This window comes from Neltuma alba, unplaced genomic scaffold, assembly GCF_004799145.2.
Source record: "Neltuma alba isolate B1F8T4 unplaced genomic scaffold, ASM479914v2 tig00011204_pilon, whole genome shotgun sequence".
In the NCBI taxonomy this organism is placed as follows: Eukaryota; Viridiplantae; Streptophyta; class Magnoliopsida; order Fabales; family Fabaceae; genus Neltuma; species Neltuma alba.
In genome coordinates this window covers 10814-22005 of record NW_021635928.1, presented here as the reverse complement: position 1 = coordinate 22005, position 11192 = coordinate 10814, and the positions used below count along the sequence as shown (strand labels likewise).

Genomic DNA, 11192 nt, shown 5'->3' with positions numbered 1-11192 from the left:
ATGATTAAGAAAGAAAATCATTGAAATTGTATTAAAATAACAAAAGGTAAATTAAGTGGATGCCAACTAACTAGGATTAAAATATTGTTTATTGATTTTTCAATAAACAACTAACCATATCACTAACCCCCCAAAACAAAAAAATTTAGAAACTTTATGTTACCTAGCTACTGCACCCTGTTTCTATACCCACACACAAAAATGATTAATACTTTCTTTTGATCCTAAATGTCACACCAACTAATATAATCCATCGTATACACAATTATATTTGAAACTGAAAACTATCTAATTTCTTCACCGACCATCAATTAGTATCTTCGCCGCCTTGCAAGTGGAGAGCAGCCCTTTTCCCTTCCAAACACATCTTAGCCACTTCCCAAACTTTCTCACAGATTCGTCTTTCGCCTTCCCAATGAAGACTTGGGTCTATTATCTCTTCTAGGGACGACGACTCATCATTTTCTCCTTTACTTATCGCCCAGTTTGCCAGATTCCTTTCCTCGTCTGGCACAGCACGATTCACTGCAGGTCTCCCACACAGAACTTCCAAAAGCACCCTCCCAAATGAGTACACATCTGATTTCTCTGTTAAACGCTGCGTTCTGAAGTACTCGGGAACTAAGTAGTAACCGAAGCTTCCCTTAGCTACAGTGCTCACGTGCGACTTGTCAAGGGATGAGCCCATCCGTGAGATCCCAAAGTCCGAAACTTTTTGGCCACCAGATTCTCGTCCAATAGAATATTCGCTGTCTTCATGTCTCTGTGTATTGTGCTCTGAGAAGCACCAGTTTGAAGATAATGAAGGCCTCTTGATGCCCGCATGCAAATCTCTAGCCTTTGCTTCCACGGGAGCGGAACAACGATGTTTGGTCCGTAGAGATGGCTGCTGAGAGAACCACCTGCCATGTAGGCGTAAACCAGAACCATTTGGTTATCCTCGTAGCAATATCCGAGAAGAGAGGCAAGATTTTGGTGACGAAGTTGCGATGAGAATTTGATCTGTCGTTCTGGAATTCAGCAATGCCTTGTTTGGATCGAGGGTTTAATTTGCTCTTTTGGTCGCAATCTTCGTACCATCTTTGAGGTGTCCCAGGAACACCGTCCCAAACTCACCGGTGTCAATATGATTCTTCTCTTCGAAATTGCCGGTTGCTTCTTGAATGTCTGGGAACGTCAATATTCTAAGACTTCCACCGTTGGTTTGGAAAGTTCGGTTGGACTTGTCGGCTCTTATGGAACGACGACAACAGTATAAAACACCCCCGAGCGCCCAGATAATAAATGCTTGAAAAGACTGCTACTTTTGGAATTTTTAAATTCGACTTCATGATCTCTAGGCCGTTCAAAATAGCATTAAAGCGCTGCTAAAGGCCACTAGCTTCCACTAAAACACTTAATTTATCTAGATCTTCTTCAGAAGTATTATCTGTGACATAGTTGATATATAACGTATGGAACACCAACATCATAGGTAAAGGCTGATAGATTCAGATTCACACAACATCGGAGTTTACGTACACATTTAAAAGCAAGCGGTTTCTGGACTTGCTAATGATATTGCAGAAATGCATCCTCAGAATGTATCTGAAATTTGGATTGACTGGGAAGACCCCCAAGTCAAATTGGACTTGCTTGAAATATATTTCAAGGCTTTTGCGGTGGCATAAACATCTGCGGGAAGGTGCTACCTCGCAAGACACGAAGTCGTTGGATGAAGACGTTGTGGAGAATGGGTTCACTGACCCGTTTGACGCTAAAGGGTTGGGCTGGAGATATTTATCGCCTCTTCCCAAACTCTGAAAAGAGTGTCGTTTTGTGAAGGGACTAGGCAGTGCCCTCCCATGTTCAAGCGGGACAAGGTTTCAAGAACAGTACCTTTGAATATTGGAAAAGATAAGGTATGATTAACAGACAATATCTCGTGGGACAGAAACAAGCTTAATGGCATTCACAAATGCAACATCGGAGTCTCTCTAGAGGCAATAAAGGGAGGGTTAAAGTGTCAGTATTGACATCAATCACGAACTCCTTGAACAAGGAAGCACTATTGTGTTTAGAAGTGTTAAAAGCTAAAGCGATCAAGGAGGATATAGCTTCCAGTGACAACACTGAACGAGACTGAAGCTAATATTTCTGAAAGAGGATGAAAGTAAAGTGGGATGAAATACCACCCCTTGTGGTTGATGTAGAAGCTGTAAGAAGTTGAGATTGTGAGAGTTCTTATGCAGATTGATGAATGGGGGAGAAAGTTCTAGAAGAATTAATGGTAGCAGAATGTTCAGAATCAAATCTAACAGATGGGTATTAAGAATCAGGAACAAAAGTACGATGAAGATGAGCAATATTATTGGAAGAAAACCGCAAGCAATGAAGTGACTATCAAGAGGAATATGTGTGGATGCAGCACAAAAGGATGAATGAATTATGAAAGGAAGAAGAAATATGAGAGTAATGAAAATGGACGTTCATCATCTTCGAGATCAAAGGTTGCCATTTCTCGAACTTGCCATTTCGTTAATTTGTATTATATTAGAGGAGACTCTCCAATGGCACGTACGTTGTTTATATTCGGTACAAATTCTTCTTAGTCTTGGAAAGAGGGCTGAATATCTGGAAGAAAGAACAAGGAGGTTCGGATGGTCATATTTCGAAGTTAAAAATCCAACCAAATGGATCCTCTGAAACTAGTTTCATTACTCATCTAATACTCATTATTATGGTGAAATTTATATTATTTAGATATAATTTTAATAGTCTAAATTTAAAATTTTCAACAAATAATTTTTAAATAAAGAATTTATTTTTTAAAAAACTTACAAAAGATTATATTTATTTTAAATTATCTACCTATTAAAGAAAAATACTTTTTAAAAAATAAAAAAATTTAAGTCGAAGCTGTTTATATTAAATTTAAACGGTTGAGATTTAATGAATATCATGATACTTAACTCTGAAACCGGTTCCTTATTTTGCATTCTTGTTTCCTTAGAACCAAACGGATTAAAAGAGGCAGAAATTACCGGCAAACTAACTAAGAAGGAAAGAAAACAACAAATATTAAACAAAATTATGGTATCTCAAAAAGTCCGGGTCCAGTGATTAAATTAACAATAAGATATCTTTCATTACTATATTTCAATGATTTTTTTTTGGCGAACTTTATGTTTACGTGTTGACTGAGTCAATCAAGTAATAATTAATGTGTGAGAGCGTGTGTGTATGTCAGATTTTTTATCCATCTACAAAAATGGGAGAATTGCTGGTTAAAAAAAAAAAAGCACAATTAGATATAGATGTACTTTTTTATACTCATTATCATGTTAGGTTATAAAAATTAACTATTATTCCTAATGTGGTTAACTATTTAGTTACTCTGTACAATCTCTAGGAGGATTCACTACCTATAGTGGGACCTTTATTCTGGCAAAGAATATATATATATATATATATATATAAAATGGGATCTTTATATATATTATGACAAACAATAGCAGCTTGGATGTACCCAGTATCTACATTCTACAATAAACACGGGTGTACTTAAAAAATAGAAATAAGATGTGGATCCATATATTGAAAACGCGGATGACCGTTAAGCAGGTGATGAGCACCAATTCACATATTCATTTGGGCTTTGCATTGAGAAGGATATAACTGAAGTGGGCCTGGTGTAAATTTTTCTTAATTATGACAAAATTCGTTTTCTGCTCAAATTAAATGGTCTCTCATTTATCTTATGGGCCCATTTCTCCTGATCTAGTTTTTCCTATAATTTAAACGTACAAAGCAGCTCATTGGCTTGCCATTTGTAAATGAAAAATAATTATATCAAATTTCTTATATTTATTATATCAAAATTTTTTATCACTATGCGTCTTATATCAAAAACAATAGAGAGACACACATGAAGGGTGGGGCAAATAAAAAAAAAAATTTAACTAGCTAGTCCTTAATACTACTTCCGACTCTAGATATAAGAGCTAGTGGACTAATTTGAATATATTAAAAAAATAATTAAATTAGTTATTTATAATAAATAAGTTGTCTTTTCTAAAATATCCTTGTTAATTAAGTGCATTAGCTAGAACTACTATCATTAGAAGGACATGAATTGAGGTCTTATATTGAAAACCAAAATAAAAGTTAAATAAAGTCTTATATTAAGGACCGGAGATAGTGTAAGAATATTTTTGGGAGAGACCTTACAAGTTACAAGGATGACAAGTCCCATTTGTCCCAATCATTTATTTTTCCCCTATTGTCTATTTTCTTTTGTTGTCGTCTTCCTTCCTTGATGTACCAACAAAGTGGAGAGATTAACATGAAAGGATTATAAAAATTTAATTTAATAAACTTAAGGGTAATGTTAAAAACTTGTTATTAACGTTTTTAACAAATCTAAGAATATACTTAACTTTCAAACTAAAGTTTTTAATATAAGAGTCGCAGAGACCGGTGTAACTGAAGAATCCTCAATTTGATTCTCAAGAAATGATAAATCAACTTCTTCAGCCCCTTACCTCCCCGACAAGCATGTTTCAATGTGGGGAATGTGTAACCAAAATTCCAGTCTCACTTGAAGACATCGGAATCAGCATTGTTGGATGTTTTGCATGCTAGGCTGCGACAACATGTTTACGTTTTTCCTTCAGTGTTTGTGATTCGGCTGCTTTGCTTTCTTTGAAATACTATATCCGATCTTTAATATAAAAACTCATTTAACTTTTATTTTCGTTCTAAATATAAATATAAAGTTTCAATCCATTTTGTCTCTCATATTTATCTACTTTTTTTAAGGTAGTCCTTGTAGTATAGCTCTAGCTAATATATTTGATTAGCAATGATACTTTAGGATAAATGACACATATTTATGATAAATAACTAACTTAACAAGCTTTCTTAATCTAATCAAATTATTCAACCAACTCTTTATTAAAGATCGGAGATAGTAGAAAATAAAGAGAAATAAAGAATCATGGAAAATATGCTTCGCTTTTACTACTTCCGGTCCTTAATATAAGAGTTTGTTTGACTTTTATTTTGATCTTAAATATAAGACCCCAATCCACTTTGTCTCTCAAATTTATTTATTTTTTAATATAGTCCTTCTAATAATGGTAGTTTTAGCTAATATACTTTATTAACAAGAATATTTTAAAAAAAATAACACGTATTTATTACAAATAACTAACTTTATTAGTTTTTTTAATTTATTTAAATTAGTCAACTAATTTTTATATTACCTCCCGTCGTTAATGTAAAACCTCGTTTAACTTTTATTTTGGTCCTAAATATAAGACCCAAATATATTTTGTCTTTCATACTTATACATTTTTTTTTCTAAGACAGCTTTTCTAATAATAGTAGTTCTAGCCAATATACTTGATTAGCAAGGATATTTTAGGAAGATAATACCTATTTATTGCAAATAACTAATTTAACTTATTTTTTTAATCTCTTCAAATTAGTCAACTAGTTCTTATAATTAAGACCAGAGGTAGTATCAAGGACTGAAGATTTTGACCAGTGTCGTCGTAACTCTGAAGGATGCTGCAGAGATTCTGCATTGGTAATGGTCGCTTGATTCTTTTCTTTGTCTAGTCATGGTCTCTAAATCTAAAAATCCAGAGTATATACTTATATTGTGTTAATATTGATACGGACACTATATACACTACACTATGATATTCCATTTTTCCTGAAGTAAATTGTTTACAATGTTAGATTTTTGTACATATAATTGTGCGAGATTATTAGATTGTATTTCTAATTAAAATGTTGTTTATTGGTGCTAAAGTCTTGCGTTCAATTTCTGTTTAATTTCAAGGTCAAAAAAAAATTTCTGTTTAATTTCAAATGTGCTGGTTTGTTGCTGTTCAGTCAATGTTGTATAAGAATTCTTTTGATTTTAAATTTTGGGTAAGGAAATTTCGTTAACAAAGGTTTTTGGACAAGCTAAGGTGGTTGAATATGCAGATAAATTTTTTCCTGCTTGCTGTCAATAATATCCTTCTTCACTAGTATTATTCTTTATTAATACCCTCGGTCTTTAATATAAGAGTTAAATAATTAATTTGAGGATGTTAAGAAAATTATTTAAGTTGATTAGTTGTCACAAATATGCATTGGTGTTCCTAAACTATTCTCCTTAATCATGTATATTGGATGATTGGAATTATCTTTTGGTGTTAGGAATATTTTGGGAAAAGATGAAAAACAAATTAAAGTGAATTGAGATTTTATATTTAGAACCAAAATTTAATAGCTAGATTTTATATTAAAAACCAGAGTAGTATTATATTAAATCTTGTTATAACAGCAGTTTGGAGACAAAAAAAATGTAGTAAATTGTTAAGTAAACAAGTCAATGACATCATCCAAACTAGGAAAAACCACCAAGGAGGTTCTCTTTAATTTTGAGGAGCAAGTCTCAAACATGCATGGAAACCATGAACAAGTCCTAGTTTGAGGATTTTAGTGGGCTAAACATTGTTCATAATGATTGTAATATGGGAAAACGTTAATTTAGTTAGCTTTGGAATACTTTATTAGGAAGATTGTAATAAGGATTCTAAAAAGGAAAATAAAACTAACACATAGGCGCACTCATACTCCTTGAGATCTATTATACTACAAAATAGGTTTTACATTTAGAACTGAAGGAGTACAATAGTCTAGAGTAGTGAAGCAGTGATGTAAAGTGAAAAGCTCACTTAAAGCTGATATATATAACTTTTTTTTTTGTGTTTTTGAATCAAAGGGACAATATTATTCCAAAATCAATTTGATATCTCAGTTGGCCTTCTAAAAACAGGTCCATATTCAACACATTCAGAATTAGTGAGCGGCTTATATATTTATGTATTTCCTGCACTTGTAACTTCCAGATTTCTGCCTGCATTTTCTTACCAGCTCCACAGTCAATTTTTTTAAAAAGAAAAGCACCATTTGAAAAATTTATATTCGGTTGAATTCAGTTTATAAGTCTTGGAAGGAGGGTTGATGAATGTCTGGTGGAAAAAGAAAGGAGGAGGATTGAATACATGATCATTATATTTTGAAGTTAAAGTAATGTGAACCTAAAAAAATCCATTCAATTATATATATCTACTCCTATTTAATATTCTTGTTTCCACATAACCAAACACGACCAAACGACGCATTAAAAAGTACCAAGAAGTTAACTCAGGAAAGGAAACCACAAATTATTAAGACAAAATTATTGTATCTCTCAAAAAGTCCGGAACAAGGGTCCAGCATTGAATTAACTGTAAGATAGCTTCCATTACTATTATGCATGTCTTGACTGAGTAGTCCATCAAATTATATGTATAAGAGCAGTATCCTTGTTATATGGGTCCCTTTCAGAGTTTTAGTCAACTTTTTTTCGGTCAAAGGAGTTTTATTCAACTTAACCCTAAATTACTTCAATAAGTAAATTAGGCTAATTCATGTCTGATAGATTGACTAGTCATTCTTTTTGCAGAAACATTGAATCTTAATCAACCAATTAAAAAAAAACAAAGAAAATAAGTGAAGGGAAAGTAAATATGTGGTCCTCAATTGCACTTTGGCTTTAAATTGAAATAGACCCCTCCTGCACTTGGAATATTTTTAAACTAGTCCCTACTGCATTGAATCTATGTTGTTTGGTATTCCCCCTCATCCTTGCTAGTTAGAAAATTAGCTTTTATCATGAATATAAAATCTTAATCTATTTTATCTCTCAAAATTATAATATTTTATTAAAAATATTTCTATCAACAGTATATATGTTAAAGGTAAGTTTCTATAAATGGGCAGTTCCTATAGCTAAAGAAAGCATCTTGGAGAATCCAATACTTAGAGCCAGTTTGGTTGCATTGCATACAAGTTATGAATGCAATGTAATGCAATGCAATCTATAATGCATGCAATCTTCATTACCATGTTTTTGTTTGGTATGATATTAAAAGGATGAGAGGCGGCATTAATTTTTTAATTAATTTAACTTATAAATAATTGTGAAAAGGAAAAAATGTAAAGCAAACTTCCTCCCCTCCGCCTCCTCTATCCTATTGCCGATGAATCAGAGTTGCAGCGACAACACAAATTAGGCAAAAATCAAAATTCACAAAAATGAAATCAATAAATTGATGTCTTAGTGGCGTGAAACCAATTACTGTCGTTCAAGTCATAATTATCAAAATCGATAAGCAGCATTGGATGGAACTTGAGATCTAGAACTTGAATACATGAGCTCGTTGTTGGGGGGGGGGGGATCTCCGAATTGCTCAGTGGATGAACCTAAATCATGAAGTAGCGACAAGCAATGAAGCACTAATTAAAATCTATGGAGATAAAAGTGTTTAGGATGGATGGAAGAATCAAAATTCAGTAGATGTTTCGACAATCAATAACATGCCTACTCAAATGAAGAAGACCATTGATGAAAATGAAGAAGGAGCCGACGAAGGAACAAGTGTTGCCAGGCCAGTGGTGGTGAAGAGGTGTCGGCAAAAATAATCCTAGGGCAATTGTTGTCTTTTCATATGGGTTATAAAAGACAAAATTGACATGTTATAATGGATTACAGGTATGCAATGAGTATTCATAAAGGGAGTATAAAACAGGCAAATTTTGTGGCACCATGGAGCGTTGATTTGGTTGCAAATTAAGTGGCTGCTACTAAAAAAAAAGCGCTATATATTAATCCACTGAACAACCTAATTAATCAGCACCTTATAAGATCCATAGTTCTGAGGGTAATGATATACGCCATTATATTTATTAGGGGCTCAAGTTTGGTTTTAAAATATGCAAGCAAATTTGAATTTTGAAGTATAAGGATGTGTTTCAAAATTTATGAATTCAAAGTATAGGGGCCAAAGTTTTAATTTTCGCAATATATGTAGAATTTGGAGTGTGAAAGCGGTTATGTAAATGGCTTTCAGCAAACTCCACTTCCATGCGTGGAAGAATAGAAGACAACTCAATGCGTTGGGAATATAATTAATTAATTGCCCTTACTCGTTCCATACTCGTCTAGTAACAAGTCACACAACCACGTAAGTTTGTGTGTATGCCTGCCTCCTCCTCTTCTTCTTCTTCTTTTTTTTTTTGACATTAGGCACAGATATCATTTTATTAAAAGCAATTATGTCCGATGTACTGTCAGATATTAAATATAGGCACCTCTTTTAATAGGAATTTGAATCTTAGTTCATTACGTTATAAGAGACTAACTCTTTTCACTAAATCTAACCCCTGTTAGTTATATATACCTCTTGTGTATGTCTGTATATACATACAGTATACATATGTGTGTGGGTGGATAGATTCTTGTGCCAAATATCAAAGAAATGATTAAATGTTTTTAAATTAAAAATTTAATTTGGAAGCTACTTCTAAAAATGTGCTTTTCTAACTTTTTTATTTACTTATTTAATATTAAATAAAATTAGTTGAAGAGTGGGAAGGGATTTTATATTCATCCTCTCCGTATATACTTCGTTCTCATGGATTGTTCAGTTGCTCCTCTTGTCCTCTCAAATATTTTTTTAATTAAATATTTATTTTTTTAATTAAAGAGACGGTATTAACAGTCAAAAATTTCAAGCGGATTGAACCTCTGCAACTTTCAAGGAAACTTTAATACCATTAGGCTGCAAAGACAATTGATCTTTTCCTTAGTTTCCCCCCTAGTTTCTCTCTTCATCAATGACTTCTTTCTTTTACCATTGCCCAATCCTTTCCAAATATCCTCTCTTCATACTTTATTTCTTGTTTACATTATTCTCTTTCCACTTCCTCCCACCCACCCACCAATTCGATCCCTCTCCAATTAATTAGTCCTTCTATAATAGAAAGTGTGCTCTCTTCTGCTTTTTGCCTTTTTCACAGTTTCTCCATTACTTCTTTCATCCATCTTAAAGAAAATAAGCCCTAAAACAAATTATTTAAGTATGATTACTACTTATATTCCAAAATTAATATAAATAGAGCATAAAAATGAAAAGAAAAACCAATTTTTTTTATAATAAGAAAAGTTTAAATGAGTTGAATACTGAAAATTTATAGAATCAGAGTATGCCTCTAAGTCAAAATCAACTTGTACATATATATAATATATAAATTGTTGATATTTTCCTGATTTGTGTGTGTTTTTTTAAATATTATGTTATGATTATATTTAAGGACAGATAAAGCAGTTACTTTTTTTGACCAGAGAGATAAAGCAGTTACTTACTTGCTTATCTTTCCATTTTCTATACAATATATCAATCACTCCTCTCCAAACCTGTCTCTCGAAGTGTATTCTTAGCCCCATCCTCCATGGCCTGTGATTCATTGCTTTTCCTGTGTTGGAAAGCAAGCATATAATAATAATAATAATAATAATAATAATAATAATAATAATAATAATAATAATAATAATATATTGGATGATTCACCTCCTCTTTTAATTTTCTAGGAATAAAAAATATTTTTAATTTATTTAATGTATATATTATTGACAAAAATTATAATTAAAAAACGAGATCCATTGTGCGTACAATCAACACATAAATTCGAATATATACAAGATACAATATGTTAGGAAGATGAAAAACAACTTAGATTGTCAATTTTAAACTAACACTTTGAGATTAAATTCAGAGAAAGCATACCGTACTTGTTGCCTATGCCCTATACTATGCATTGGCATAGGGAAAACGGTATAAAATAATACCATACCACAATCGAATAATGGTAGACATTGATATTGCCGGAGGTTTCCATTTTTCTTTGAAAAAATTCCATAAAAAGATACTTAAATAATCTAAATTTTTATTTGACATCATATATATGACTCAGAGAGATTTTAAAATTTCATGAAATATCTCTAATACCCTTTTCATTAAAAACCAAAAGGGAATTATAAATTAATATATTCTATTTTATAGGTAACACGTTTTAATTCTAGATTAACGATTTTAGGCCTCCATGTCACATCTGTAACAAGCATTTGAATAAAACTTAATTACAATACAATTTTAAAAATTAATAAATTTAATTATGCAGTTAACAAGTTACAGTTCTAAACTAACAGCTTTATGTCTCTCAAACATACTTGCAATGAGTCTTTAAATAAAAATTGATCATAATATAACTTTAAAAATTAGCGTGCTTTATTTTAAAATTAATATATTTCAATTCTAAATTCACCA

The 11192-nt window shown here is 32.1% G+C and overlaps 1 pseudogene; it reads right to left on the bottom strand.

The window, feature by feature from the left end:
• Positions 1–307: 307 nt before the first annotated feature.
• Positions 308–10319, bottom strand: LOC114762277 (receptor-like protein kinase THESEUS 1; annotated as a pseudogene).
• Positions 10320–11192: the final 873 nt, after the last annotated feature.